Source organism: Cajanus cajan, chromosome 8 (genome assembly GCF_000230855.2).
Source record: "Cajanus cajan strain Asha chromosome 8, NIPB_CcT2T_4, whole genome shotgun sequence".
Lineage (NCBI taxonomy): Eukaryota > Viridiplantae > Streptophyta > Magnoliopsida > Fabales > Fabaceae > Cajanus > Cajanus cajan.
The window spans coordinates 44,498,811-44,513,606 of NC_138524.1; positions in this window are offsets into that span (position 1 = coordinate 44,498,811).

A 14,796-nucleotide genomic window follows, 5' to 3' on the forward strand; every position below is an offset into this window, starting at 1 on the left:
CATCCATTTAAGTGATCCTAGCATATTCCTATTCTAGTGGCCTAAATTCAATGGTCAATAAAATGCAATGGAAAGGAAAAATTACAAGAATGAAAATGAGCCCAATATTGGGTACTAAAAGCCCAAAGGCCCATGAAGCCCAAAACTAGGCCCAATAAGCCTAAAGCCCAATAAGTCCTATACTAAGGTCCATGATACAAGACCAAACAATATAAAATCCTATACTACCAAAAATAAAAAGAAAGGTGGTAAATCATGTAAAGCCCAAGTGAAGAGAACCCTTGGCCCACCAAGCCCATTGAGCCCACTAAGCTCTGAAGTAGTCAAATCTTCAAGTAGTCTCCTTGCCATAGCTCTAGTGGTTGGACCTTTGGTCCATGCTCTTCCATCACCCCCTCCCTCTTGAGAAGGATTCTTCCTGAATCAAAAGACTCATCCTCATCATCACTAGCTCCTACAAAAGGTTTTAAATCACTGACATTAAAAGTAGAGCTAACACCATAATCAGAGGGTAGATCAAGCCTATAAGCATTATCATTGATATGCTGTAAGACTTGAAAGGGTCCATCTCCCCGGGGACTAAGTTTTGACTTCCTTTGTTGTGGAAAACGTTCTTTTCTAAGATGAAGCCAAACCCAACCCCCTTCCTCGAAGATTATGTTTCGTTTGCCTTTATTACTAGCTTTAGCATATTTCTCATTTTGTTGTTGTATATTAGACTTAATCCTTTCATGTAACTTTTTTACAAAATCTGCCCTTGAAGCCCCTTCCTTATGTATAAAATGATTAACATTAGGGAGGGGTATCAAATCCATAGGAGTCAAAGGTTTAAACCCATAAACAGCCTCAAAAGGAGAAATGTTGGTAGTCTTATGGACTACCCTATTGTAGGCAAACTCAATATGTTGCAAATACTCACCCCAAGATTTGTGATTGCCTTTTAAAACAGCTCTAAGCATAGTGGATAAATACCTATTGACTACCTCCGTTTGACCATCAGTTTGAGGATGGCAAGTAGTAGAAAAAAAAAAGTTAAGTTCCTAGTCTTGACCACAAGACACACCAAAAATAGCTTAGGAACTTAGTATCTCTATCAGCAATTATGGACTTAAGGAGTCCATGAAGTTTAACCACATCTCTAAAGAAGAATTTTGCAATGTTGCTTGCATCATCTACTTTGTGGCATGGAATAAAATGGGCCATTTTACTAAAGCGGTCCACTACCACAAAAATACAATCCATTCCCCTTTGGGTTCTAGGTAAACCTAGCACAAAATCCATGCTAATATCTACCCAAGGGGATGAAGCAACAGGTAAAGGTGTGTATGTACCATGAGGCATAACTTTAGACTTGGCTTGTAAACAAGCCAAACATCTAGAGCAATGCCTTTGGACATCCTTTCGCATATAGGGCCAAAATAATTTTTCTTTAAGCAAATTAAGAGTTTTGTCAACTCCAAAATGCCTCATAAGCCCACCTTTATGGCTTTCTTTTATCAATAGTTTCCTCATGGATCCTTGAGTTATGCATAGTTTCCCTTCTTTATACAAATACCCCTCAGCCATGTAGAAACCATTGACAGCTTTTTGTTGACAATTTAAATAAGTACTTCCAAATTCTAAATCTTTCTCATACATTTTCTGAATATTATCAAATCCAAGAATTTGGTTTCCCAAAGACACAAGCAAATTATGTCTTCGTGAAAGAGCATCAGCCACAACATTAGCACTACCCTTCTTGAATTTAATAATATATGGAAACTGTTCAAGAAATTATAGCCATTTGGCATGTCTTTTTTTAACTTACCTTGGCCTCTTAAATACTTTAGTGACTCATGATGAGTATGTATCACAAACTCTTTGGACACTAAATAGTGTTCCCAAGTTTGTAAGGCCCTAACCAAAGCATATAACTATTTATCATAGGTGGGATAATTAAGGGAGGCACCTTTTAGTTTTTCACTAAAATAGGGAATGGAGTGTCCTCCTTGCAATAACACGACACCTATACCAATTCCAAATGCATCACATTCTAGCTCAAAAGTTTTCTCAAAATTGGGTAAAGCTAGTATGGGTGCATTTGTAAGTTGGTCTTTCAAGAGTTGGAATGCTTGATCATGTTTATTGGTCCAATCCAAAGATACATCTTTTTTTACAAGTTCATTCAAGGGTGAAGCAATGGTAGAGAAGTTAGGCACAATTCTTCTATAAAAACTTGCAAGCCCATGAAAACTCCTAACTTCACTAACATTCCTTGGTGTAGGCCACTCTTGAATGGCCTTGATTTTCTCGGGGTCAACTTGAACCCCTTCTTTACTAACAATGAATCCTAGGAAAACCACATGATCCACACAAAAAGTACATTTTTCAACATTAGCAAACAAGTGGTTTTGCCTAAGAATCATCAAAACTTCTCTAAGATGTCCTAAATGATCATCTTGAGACCTACTATAGATTAAGATGTCATCAAAATAAACAACAACAAACCTTCCTATACACTCTCTCAAGACATGATTGATAAGCCTCATAAATGTACTTGGTGCATTGGTTAAGCCAAAAGGCATAACAAGCCACTCATACAATCCAAACTTAGTCTTAAAAGCGGTTTTCCATTCATCACCCTCTTTGATTCTTATTTGGTGATATCCACTTTTAAGATCTATTTTGGAAAATATATTAGCACCATGTAATTCATCAAGCATATCATCAAGTCTAGGGATTGGGTGCCTGTACTTGATTGTTATGTTGTTAATAGCCCTATAATCACAACCCATTCAACATTTTCCATCTTTCTTAGGGACTAACAACACAGGCACAACACATGGACTCAAACTCTTTTGTACCCAACCCTTGTCCAATAATTCTTGAACTTGGTTCTATATTTCCTTGGCCTCTTTTGGATTTGTCCTATAAGCGGGCCTATTTGGTAGGCTTGCCCCAGGCACAAAATCAATTTGATGTTCTATACCCCTAAAAGGTGGAAGGCCCTTTGGACCCTCGCTAGGGAATACATCATCAAATTCTTTCAATAATTGTGTGATACCAAGTGGTAGAGAACTAGGTTCAAGATTTAAATTATGACATTTAAGCACACTTCTACAAAGAAGAATATAAGAGGGTTTTTCAACAAGAAGTGTTTGTTTAGAAATTTCTTCTTGTTGAAGTCCTTCTAAAGGAATAATGTTTTCTTCCTTCTTCTTCATAGAATTATGCTTTTCTTTTTTTTTTTCCTTTTTTTTTGTAACTTTTTCTCTTCTTCTCTTTTCAATTTCATTTGTACTTGATATTCTATCACCTTTGAAGGAGATAAAGGATGAAGTACAAATTTATTTTCTTTGTGAGTGAAAGTTATTTCATTAGTGAGACCATTATGCATAGTTCTTTTATCAAATTGCCATGGTCTCCCTAATAAAATACGGCAAGCTTCCATAGGAACTATGTCATAAACCACTTGGTCTTCATAGTTGCCTATAGAAAACTTTACTTTCACTTGTTGATCTACAATGATGTCCCCATCTTCATTTAGCCAATGAAGTTGATAAGGTTTTGGATGGGGAATTGGTGTTAGGTTTAGCTTCTCAACCAACCTAGTGCTACAACAATTGCAACACGAACCACTATCCACAACTAGAGAACAAGCTTTATCCAAAATTTTACACCTTGCGTGAAAAATGTTCTCTCTTTGTGAAGCATGGTTTTCACTAGGTTGACTTCCTAGAAGCCTCCTAATCATCAAAAGTTGACCATCATAAGGATAAGCATTTTCAATTTGATGGTCTTCATCACTAGAATCATAATCACTTGTAGTAGTGGAGCTAGATTCATCATGACTACTATAAATGTCTTGGCCCCTTAAAATCATGATTTTCTTGTTGGGACATTGAGAAGCTATATGACCTCTCCCAAGACATTTAAAACATTTAATGTCACTAGATTTGCTACTAGAAGTGATAGCAATTTTATTTTTTTCTTTTTATTTTTATTTTTCTTGACCTTTGCCAAACTTTTTGGTGGAGTTATATTTGGAAAATTGACCCTCCCTCTTGTAGTCTTTCTTAACATAAGAAGTAGAGTGAGTTTTGTCTTTCTTGAAAGAAGTTTTTGATGGAAGACCATCTTTGAAGAACCATGTGGGCCCCATCACAAGGTCCATGGCTAGGAGAGTAGAAGAGGAGGAGGGAGCTCAACCACCAAAGAATACGCTCCTCATGGTCATAGAGAGTACTAATTACTCTCCTAAGTCTCATTAGTATAGGGTTTATTTTTTTTACCCTTGTATTTTGGGGTATTTTAGTCATAAGATTTATTTTTACTTGTATTCCCATTTTACCCTCGTATTATGGGGTGCCTTAGATTATAGGATTTTATTTTTTTGGACTAGGGTATTTATTTAGGGACTAGACGTAATTTTTGGTGAGAATTGATCTATTTTTGGACTTGGAAAGGCTTAAGCCCAAGTGGAGGGAACCTAGGTTGCATGGTCTTATCATGCACCTAGTTGTAGCTTAGCCAAACCCATAGATTCCATCCTTGGCAACCAAGTAGCATCTAGGGTTAATTTGAGTTTAATTTGGAGTGCATTTGGCATTGGAATTTTCGGCCATACACTCCCAAATGCAACCCTAAATGCTCCCTCCCCTATAAATACCCTAAACCATGCACCTTGTAAATACTTTGGAATATATGAATTTGCGTGAGCATTTTTTGCCTCAAATCCTCTCCTTAGTCACCTAGGTCACCACGGCCTAGACCTTCCCTCTCCTCCCTGTCGCAACCCGAAAATTTTCGATCTCGCGATATATGGTTCAGACATCCTTTTAAAAGTCTCATCAATTAAGGAATGCCCAAACACCAGACTAATCCTTAATTAATGGTTTTGAAAATAGGTTCATGGAGTCGCCACCAATATTTTACGCAAAAACATTGGAAAAAGAAAAGGATTTTAAAGATCCAACTATGGCCTTGATAACCAGAATTGAGTTCGGGGGTCGGTTACGTGTAGGGAAGGTATTAAGCACCCCTACAACGCCCTCAATCGGTACCCTCTGATGAAGTTAACGAGATAAGAATTAATAAACTAAATATTGAATCCCCTTTATTAATATTTTTACATGCTTAAAATATAAATCAACCGATTAACCCTAAAATATCTACATTATGACGTTTATTATAACAAAAAAAGAGACAAAGATGAGAAATAAAAGAAAGAGAAAAATATTGACTGAAATACCTCTTGAACGAGCTTTATTGAATCTTCAAATATGGAGAAGGTGCTTTGTGGCAACCTTTCGCACTATAGTATGTCTCACAGATCTCAAGAAATACAATAGGAGGGAGAAAGAATATAGAGATGCGACACAAATCTCAAGAAATATAATAGAAATGAGAGAGATAGAAAATTTTCGTGCTTAAAAGAGTCTTATTCGAAATTTCTCTGGCCGCCCTGAGAACTATGTCTGAGGCTTCTATTTATAGGAATCAGAAGGGGGCCAGAATGGCCCGTTTCGGATTCGAAACGGCCCGTTCCAAAAGTGGAACGGCCCGTTCTGGGTCCAAATTTTACATACACAAAGCTATTCTGGAATGGGCTATTCCAAACTAGGGTTTTAGGCCCATTTGATGATTTGGAACATGATGGAATCATGCATAGGAAGACAAGAGGTGACATCCTAAAAGATCCCAAAGGAATGGGCTAGGCATGGAGGTTTGGGCCATTCAAGGCCCAATGGGCCCGATGGGCTTGGAAGGCCTAAGTTGAACTTCTCATGGGCTATATCTTTTTTTAGCTATTTTCCTTATGTCTTGTATATATCATATTAGTGTAGGTATCATATATTTTGGTCTTGTATTTTGGACCATTAAGGATAATATTTTGGGCCATAGGCTTATTGGGCCTACTTTTGGGCTTCATGGGCCTTTGAGATTTTGGTACCCAATACTGGGCTCATTTTGTTTCTTTTATTATTTCCTTTTATTTGTATATGTTTGGCAATTGTATTTAGGCCATTAGAATAGGAATTTAAAAGGAATAAGAATTAGGCATAAATCATTGAAATCTAATTACATTTAGGAGTAATTAGAGTTGCATTTGAGTCACATGTTTTGTTGCAAAGGGGGCTGCACATGTGATCACTCAAATGAACCCTAAATTACACTTAAATGTAATTAAGGTTTCTAGAAGGAGGGGCTGCACATGGGAAGCCAAAGTGGACGTTCAAAGTTTGAATTCAAACTCAAATTTGAATTCAAATTTTGGCGCCACTTTTGTGCCTTTGGAGTTGGCACCACTTGCTTGATTTCTTTGCCTATAAGTGCTTGTTTCTTTCATCAGGAAAACACTTTGAATGTCAATGAGAATTTTCTGAAATATCTTCAGCCAATTTCTCTCTCAAAGTCACCAAGAAAGCCTAGTCTTAGCCTTAGGAAAATCACCTCTCCTAAGCTTAGTCCGTGAGCTTTCTCTTTGATTCTCTAGCTAGGATACTTCCTTCTTAGCTTAGGGAAACCATGTAATTCTCTTCTTACTCCCACCTTCAATTCGTGATCATCAATCAAGGAAGCAAGATCCGTGAGCTTGGAGGAGGCAAGGAAAGAACAAGCTTCACTTCACCTACCTATTTCCATCAGAACAGCCCGTTCCAGTTTTAGAACGACCCATTCTGGGCAAGTTTGTTATAGGAAAAATAAGAATCTGGAACAGCCCGTTCTGAAAGTGGAACGGCCCGTTCTGGGTTCAAATCTTCCATATAACAGCCTGTTTTGAACGGGCCGTTCTGTTTTGGGAACAGCCCGTTCCGGTCTTGGAACAACCCATTTGGGCTATTAGAAATAGCTTATTTAGGCTTTTAGGTCTTCTGATGTCATGTCCTGTTGTTTCCATGCTTCGGGAGCTCCTTTCCATGATAACAAAGGTCCATTTCTGATGGAATAACACTAAGGCCGAGAAGACCAAGAGGTGATATACTAAAGGAGGCAAGAGGAATGGGATAGTAATGCCATTTTTGGACCTTAGCTCCTAGGTTTTATAACATTTATTTATTTATTCCTATTTTGCCCTTGTCTTTAATTTCCTATTTTACCCTTGTATTTTGGGGTATTTTAGTCATAAAATTTATTTTACTTGTATTTCCAATTTTACCCTTGTATTTTGGGGTATCTTAGTCATAGGATTTATTTTCTCTTGTATTTCCCATTTTACCCTTGTATTATGGGGTACTTTAGATGATTAGGGTTTTAATTTTGGGCTAGGGTGTACATTAGAAGGGTGACGCATATTTTGGTGACCATTGGACCTATTTTTGGTGTTAGAAAGGCTTAGGCCCAAGTGGAGGGCAAATGTTGCATAGTCTTATCATGCACCTAGATATAGCCAATCTAAACCCAAAGATTCCATCCTTGGCCACCAAGTTGCATCTAGGGTTCATTTGCATTTCATTTGGAATGCATTTTCCTACTCCAAATGCAACCCTAGATGCCTCCCCTCCTATAAATACCCTAGGCTATGCATCATGTAAATACTTTGGAATATATAGATTTTGAGTGAGCATTTTATGCCTCAACATCTCTTCCTTAGTCACTAGGTTGGATTCGTCTAACCCCCTCCTATCTCCACCCTTGGAGAGTAGGAAACCTAGAGTGGCCTCCACCTTCACTTGGAGTGAGCCAACCTTGTGAGCACCAAACACCTTTCACCATATGCTTCCGCCCAACACCTTCTTTCACGCCCATCTCCCTTTTGTCCCACAAAAACCTTCCTTTGTCTACCCCTTGGTGAACCTAGATCAAGGGCAAGGAGTCTCCTTTCAACCATTATCATCTTCCATGGAAGGAACTACTCCATCAAGTGGTATCAGAGCCAAGGATCATCAAGGGTAAAAACATTGTCTTCCTAGTCTTTTGTCATTTTTCTTTGCATTCGGTTTTGCCTTGTTTTCTTTGCCTTTCTTTGTTTGGCCGAATGCTTTGGGTTCATCTTCTTGCTCCTTGTGAACCTTCCTTGAACACTTTAAGTTTCCATTATTAGGTGTTGCCATTCTTTTCATTTTTCTTGAGTCTCACATGAACATGAAGAACATGCTATGAACATGCTTTTGATTTTTAAATCTACCTAAGTTTTGTCATCTTATGTTTCCTATATTTTGTCTACAAAAATTCTATGTATGTGCCAAACACTTTGCATGATTACATGAACAAAAAAATATGCCATATTGCATGACATAGTGGGCGTGACATATAGCTTTCTTTTTAGGAGTCATTCATGCATGCTACCTAGTCCTAGCATGTTCTATGTGATTTTTGTTTTCCATGTGTAAACATCTCCTTGCACATGCATAACCGCCCACTTTTTCCTTGCATTCTCACTTGATTTAGTCAATTTTCTATGCCTAAAGAAACCCTAAAAGAATCTAAGAGGTGTGCTGAAAATTTTGTGCAAACAACTTGTACTAGATAGTACAAATCATTTTCCACTCAAAAGATACCCTAAGCACCTCTAAAATCACGCCACTTGTCTTCATCTCTTCTCCTAAAATTTGACCTAATTTTCACCACCCACAAGTGCAAAACCTAAGCAACAATGGGCTGAACATTAAAGAAAATAAATTGGACCCAAGAAGCCTAAAAGAAATTGACGTGAAAAATAGAACAAAAAAAAAAGTATCAAAAAAAAATTGGACCAAAAAGGACTTGTTGCTAGACTTGTGGATTTGGACCCTTTACCTAAGCATTTGGGAGTTGGACTTGTGACATTTTGACCATATTTTGGGACCTTAATATTGGCTGGACCGAATCCTCTAAAAGACTTAATCAAGTGAGCTAAAACACTAATCCATTCTAGTGCCTTTCTAGGACTACTCTTTTGCGTGCTTCCTTTTTAATTGTCTTAATTTTAGTTTGTCTTTTCTTTGGCCTCTTTTGTTTTGTCTCAATCAATTCTATTTGAGTTTAGCCTCTCCTAATTGTGCTTTTTCAGTTTTTATTTCTTGGACTCTTGCTCTTTGGGTTGGTTTCATTTTGAATGTAGGTGAAGAACCTATCTAGCAAACTAGCAAACTTTTGGTGGATTTGAGTGGAGGAGTGAACCGAATCCAAACCTAGCCTTTGGAGGGATTTTCACCAAACAAAAGGAGTGTTTAAACACTTGGAGAGGACTAACAAGTTTGCTCTTTGTGAAGGAACCCAAGTGGAGGAGTGTAGACCCCTAAAATTGTCCGGGTCGGAAATAAAACTCGAAGACTCTCGAAGATCAAAGGAAAGTCAGCCGGAAGGACTCCTGGAAGACCCTAGGATGACAATCTGTAGGTTTAGAGGTCTTAGAGTAGCAAAAAATAAGAAAGTGGAGGGAATGAAGCCCAATACGGCCTCCCAAGGGTTCAGTACGGCCGTATTGAAGTTTCTGAACTTCAATACGGCTGCACTGAACTCAATACGGCTGCACTGAACTTCAATACGGCCGTATTGAGGTTTTTGAACTCAATACGGCTGCACTGAACTTCAATACGGCCGTATTGTAGTTCAAAACTTCAATACGGACCGTATTGACCCCCAGAGACCGTATTGAGCCTCATCCCTATAAATATGATGTCATTTGGACGTCATTCTACACTTTTACACTGAGTTTTAACCCTCTTCTTGAGTATTCTGGGTTTTTTTTGAGCAGTGCTCTGCCTAGAAATCACTCGGAGAGTTGATCCGACAAAGTTCTCGAGTTCTGAGCTTTTTGCTTGAGTCTCGAACTGAGTCGAAGGGAAATCCTCCGGATTTCCATAGTTAAAATTTTCTAGGAGGGAGCGAGCGGGCTTGTAGAGCGAGGGAACGCCAAAAAGCTTCGCAGTTTTACTTGAATATAAAAGCACGCTTCAAAGGTTTCTTCTTAAGTCCTTCCTTTTACTGCTTTCTGTGTGTATATTTAACTGTCATCATGTAGATAGTTAAGTTATAATTGTTTAGAATAAATAAATAAGGGGTAATTTAGTAATTTCGCACTATTATTTTTAGAAATAATCTGTCATAGGGAACCCGAAAGGGGCGCTGTGGGGTGCTAACACCTTCCCCACGCGTAACCGACTCCCTTACCCGACTCTGGTTGTAATGGCCGAAGTCGATTTTTGAATCGATTGCCTTAAACTTCTTTTTCCAATGTTTTGAGTAAAACATTGGTGGCGACTCCATGAACCCTTCCTTTTTATGAAAACCGCTAATCCATGGAGGGTCCCGCTTGGGATTAACATGGATTGGTGAGCCTTTTAATAAAATTGCTCGTTTGACAAGGTCTCAGTTTGAGAATAAGTCATTCTGGCAATCCATATTTTTAAACAAATAAAAGAGTCCAACCATCCTTCGCGAATGTCGAAAGCCCGTTTCGGGCCGGTGGCGACAGATGGCGACTCTGCTGGGGAAGCCTCGAGAGTCAGTCCCATTTAGTGACAAATTGTTTTTAACAAATAATAGTTAAAAATTACTTCATTACCCCTTACTTGTATGATAACATGATTTATTTTTGTGGCTTTAAATAACTGTTGTATGTTTAATTTCCGCAATTGTTTGAAATATAAATTGCACACAAACCTTTGCACACAACAGTTCCCTCTATACCCGGGGGCATGAGTGGTAATCCATAGGGAGTGGATGTTAGTACGGCCGGTTGTCGAATGGGTCTATAGGTGCCCGTAGACCGTTGTCGGAAAGCATCACTCAAGGTGATAACCTTGAACTCAAGTCCGACAGTGCGTTGGAACTTTCCATCGACTTACGACGAGAGGAATTGGGTCCCTATAATGGGGGCACCTTGGGGGCCTCAGACCGGTGAGAACAGTTAGATCCACCTTGAATATGCACTTTTCTGCAGGATACCCCTACCTCGTGATTCGCTCGTGACTGTTCGTGGATGAGTGAATTGTTTGTGTAAATGCTTATGTGCAATTGTTTGTGCATTAAATAAAACCTCGTGATAAGGTTTAAAGAATAATCCCCATGCATGAAAATACCATGACATGAGAGGAAAGACCATGTGCGAAAATATAATAAAAGTAAGTGTAGACCCCTAAAATTGTCCGGGTCGGAAATAAAACTCGAAGACTCTCGAAGATCAAAGGAAAGTCAGCCGGAAGGACTCCTGGAAGACCCTGGAAGACCCTAGGATGACAATCTGTAGGTTTAGAGGTCTTAGAGTAGCAAAAAATAAGAAAGTGGAGGGAATGAAGCCCAATACGGCCTCCCAAGGGTTCAGTACGGCCGTATTGAAGTTTCTGAACTTCAATACGGCTGCACTGAACTCAATACGGCTGCACTGAACTTCAATACGGCCGTATTGAGGTTTTTGAACTCAATACGGCTGCACTGAACTTCAATACGGCCGTATTGAGGTTTTTGAACTTCAATACGGCCGTATTGAATTCAATACGGCCGTATTGTAGTTCAAAAACTCAATACGGGCCGTATTGACCCCCAGAGGCCGTATTGCGCCTCATCCCTATAAATATGGCGTCATTTGGACGTCATTTGACACTTTTACACTGAGTTTTAACCCTCTTCTTGAGTATTCTGGGTTTTTTTGAGCAGTGCTCTGCCTAGAAATCACTCGGAGAGTTGATCCGACGAAGTTCTTGAGTCACGAGCCATTTGCTTGAGTCTCGAACCTAGTCGAAGGGAAATCCTCCGGATTTCCATAGTTAAAATTTTATAGGAGGGAGCGAGCGGTCTTGTAGAGGGAGGGAACGCCAAAACGCTTCCCAATTTCTGTCAAGATATATAAGAAAGCACGCTTCAAAGGTTTATCTCTTTAAAGTCCCTTCTTTTACCGCTTTCTGTGTGTACATATTTAAACTGTCATCATGTAGATAGTTAATTTATAATTGCTTAGAATAAATAGGGGTAATTTAGTAATTTCACACTATTAATTTTAGAAATAATCTGTCATAGGGAACCCGAAAGGGGCGCTGTGGGGTGCTAACACCTTCCCCACGCGTAACCGACTCCCTTACCCGACTCTGGTTGTAATGGCCGAAGTCGATTTTTGAATCGATTGCTTTAAACTTCTTTTTCCAATGTTTTGAGTAAAACATTGGTGGCGACTCCATGAACCCTTCCTTTTTATGAAAACCGCTAATCCATGGAGGGTCCCGCTTGGGATTAACATGGATTGGTGAGCCTTTTAATAAAATTGCTCGTTTGACAAGGTCTCAGTTTGAGAATAAGTCATTCTGGCAATCCATATTTTTAAACAAATAAAAGAGTCCAACCATCCTTCGCGAATGCCGAAAGCCCGTTTCGGGCCGGTGGCGACAGATGGCGACTGCACTGGGGAAGCCTCGAGAGTCAGTCCCATTTAGTGATGGATTATTTTTAAAATAATAGTTTAAAATTACTTCATTACCCCTCACTTGTATGATAACATGTTTATCTATTTTGGCTTTAATAACTGTTGTATTTTTAAATTTCCGCAATTGTTTGAAATATAAATTGTACACAAACCTTTGCACACAACAGTTCCCTCTATACCCGGGGGCATGAGTGGTAATCCATAGGGAGTGGATGTTAGTACGGCCGGTTGTCGAATGGGTCTATAGGTGCCCGTAGACCGTTGTCGGAAAGCATCACTCAAGGTGATAACCATGAACTTAAGTCCGACAGTGCGTTGGAACTTTCCATCGACTTACGACGAGAGGAATTGGGTCCCTATAATGGGGGCACCTTGGGGGCCTTAGACCGGTGAGAACAGTTAGATCCACCTTGAATATGCACTTTTCTGCAGGATACCCCTACCTCGTGATTCGCTCGTGACTGTTCGTGGATGAGTGAATTGTTTGTGTAAATGCTTATGTGCAATTGTTTGTGCATTAAATAAAACCTCGTGATAAGGTCTAAGAATAAATCCCCATGCATGAAAATACCATGACATGAGAGGAAAGACCATGTGCGAAAATATAATAAAAGTGAGGAGCATGTGCATCATTACCAATAAGACATCATGCATCCTCATAAAACCATGCATTTTAGGTTCACCAAATACCTCTTGTCATGAGTGAAAGAGACCCATGACTATTGAGATTCTCCGTTGAGGAGAGATCATAGGCAAAGAAGGGTGGTAAAATTCCGTTTTAAAAAGGCAGCGCCTTAAAAATGGAGGATTATCAAGCTCATGTCAAAGAGCGTATTCATTCCATAAAATAAACTAATTAAACATTCATTTTAGAAAGTGGCTGGTCATCTCTCTGTCCTCACACGCGCACAGAAAATCAAGAAGATGGACGCGCTGGAGGAGCAGAATAAGAAGCTTACGGCCGAGCTCTCACAGCTCAAAGAACAAATGGCGCAAATGATGGAACTCATGCGTCACCACAACATACAAGGGGCTGAACACAGTGACCATGAGTCCCATCATGTTGGAGGAAGAGTGGAACAAGAGCTGAAAAGTGGGAAGCTAGCTAAAACTTCCCAATCATTTAAAGCTAAGAAGACCTTTGGGAAGAAGAAGGAGAGAGGAGTCAGCGCCATAACCATTTCCTCATCTTCTTCCACTTCGAAGTCAGGAAAGTCGCAATACAACCCTGTGAAGAAGTTTGATAAACTTCCGACCACATATAGCGACCTCCTGCCGAAGCTAGTGGAAGCACGTCTTCTAGCTTACGTTCCACTAAAGAAGATTGATCCACCTCATCCCTATTGGTACAAACCGCAAGACAAATGTCTATACCATTCGGGGGCATCGGGGCATTCAACGGAGAACTGTAAAGCTCTCAAATACAAGGTCCAAAGCCTTATTGATGCCGGGTGGATCACTTTTGACTCAACAGCGCCCGACGTGAGCAAGAATCCTCGGCCAAAGCAGGAGTAGAGAGAAGAACAAGCCACGATAGGGCCCCTTCATATTTCTCTTTTAGGGACTCATGATCAGTACCCGAGATCATGAGAACCTTTTCATGTAAATAAGGGTTTTTGTACAGTTTTAATACATATCAATAAAGAGGCATTTTCACATTACTCTTTTTTTTGTTCTTTTCTCTCCTTCCTCATTAACATTAATAATTCTAAACCTAAACAGAACCAATAAAATAATTGTGTCTGTAATTGTTCGCTCTGACCGGGATCCGAAAGTTGAGGATAAATGGGTTGAGTTGGACAGTGATGAGGAGACCATTTCTCCGGATCTGCAAAGATTGCTAGATTAAGAAGCTCGTCAAGAGAAATTGGAGATTGTAAATTTGGGGCATGGTCGAAAGATATAAGAGGTCAACATTGGGACCCATGTCAGTGATGAAATAAGGACACATGTTTCCACTATGATTATAATAAAATCATTCTTCATTGCTTCTTTTCTTGCTTATAATAAAATTCTAAACCACATCATTTTTAACCCTGTTTGAATAAACATGAATGAGGTTAAAATCATCTTAATAATAATAAACCCACACCATTTTCATGTGGAGGTGTGTGTGACGACTTGGAGCACCTTCCCTTGGCCTTGACAAGTGCCATCATGGGTAAAAAGAAATCTTTCAAAATAAAAGAAGCTCGGCAGGAAACTCAAAAAGGGGACTGCGCAAAAATAAGAGCAAAGAACCCGCTAGGGATCCCACGAAGGGGTGACGTAGGCAAAAATTAGGGTTGCAAAATAAAAAACAAAGGTCCGCTAAAACGCCACAAAAGGGTGTTTTAGGCAAAAATAAGGACAATAAAAAAAAAACAAAAAATAAATCCATGATGGTACCATGAACCGAATTCAAAAAGAAAGGTTCAAGGGAAGCTATCCAAGTTGTCGAATCACAACACGACTTTTTAACTTCATAAGTGTTTAAT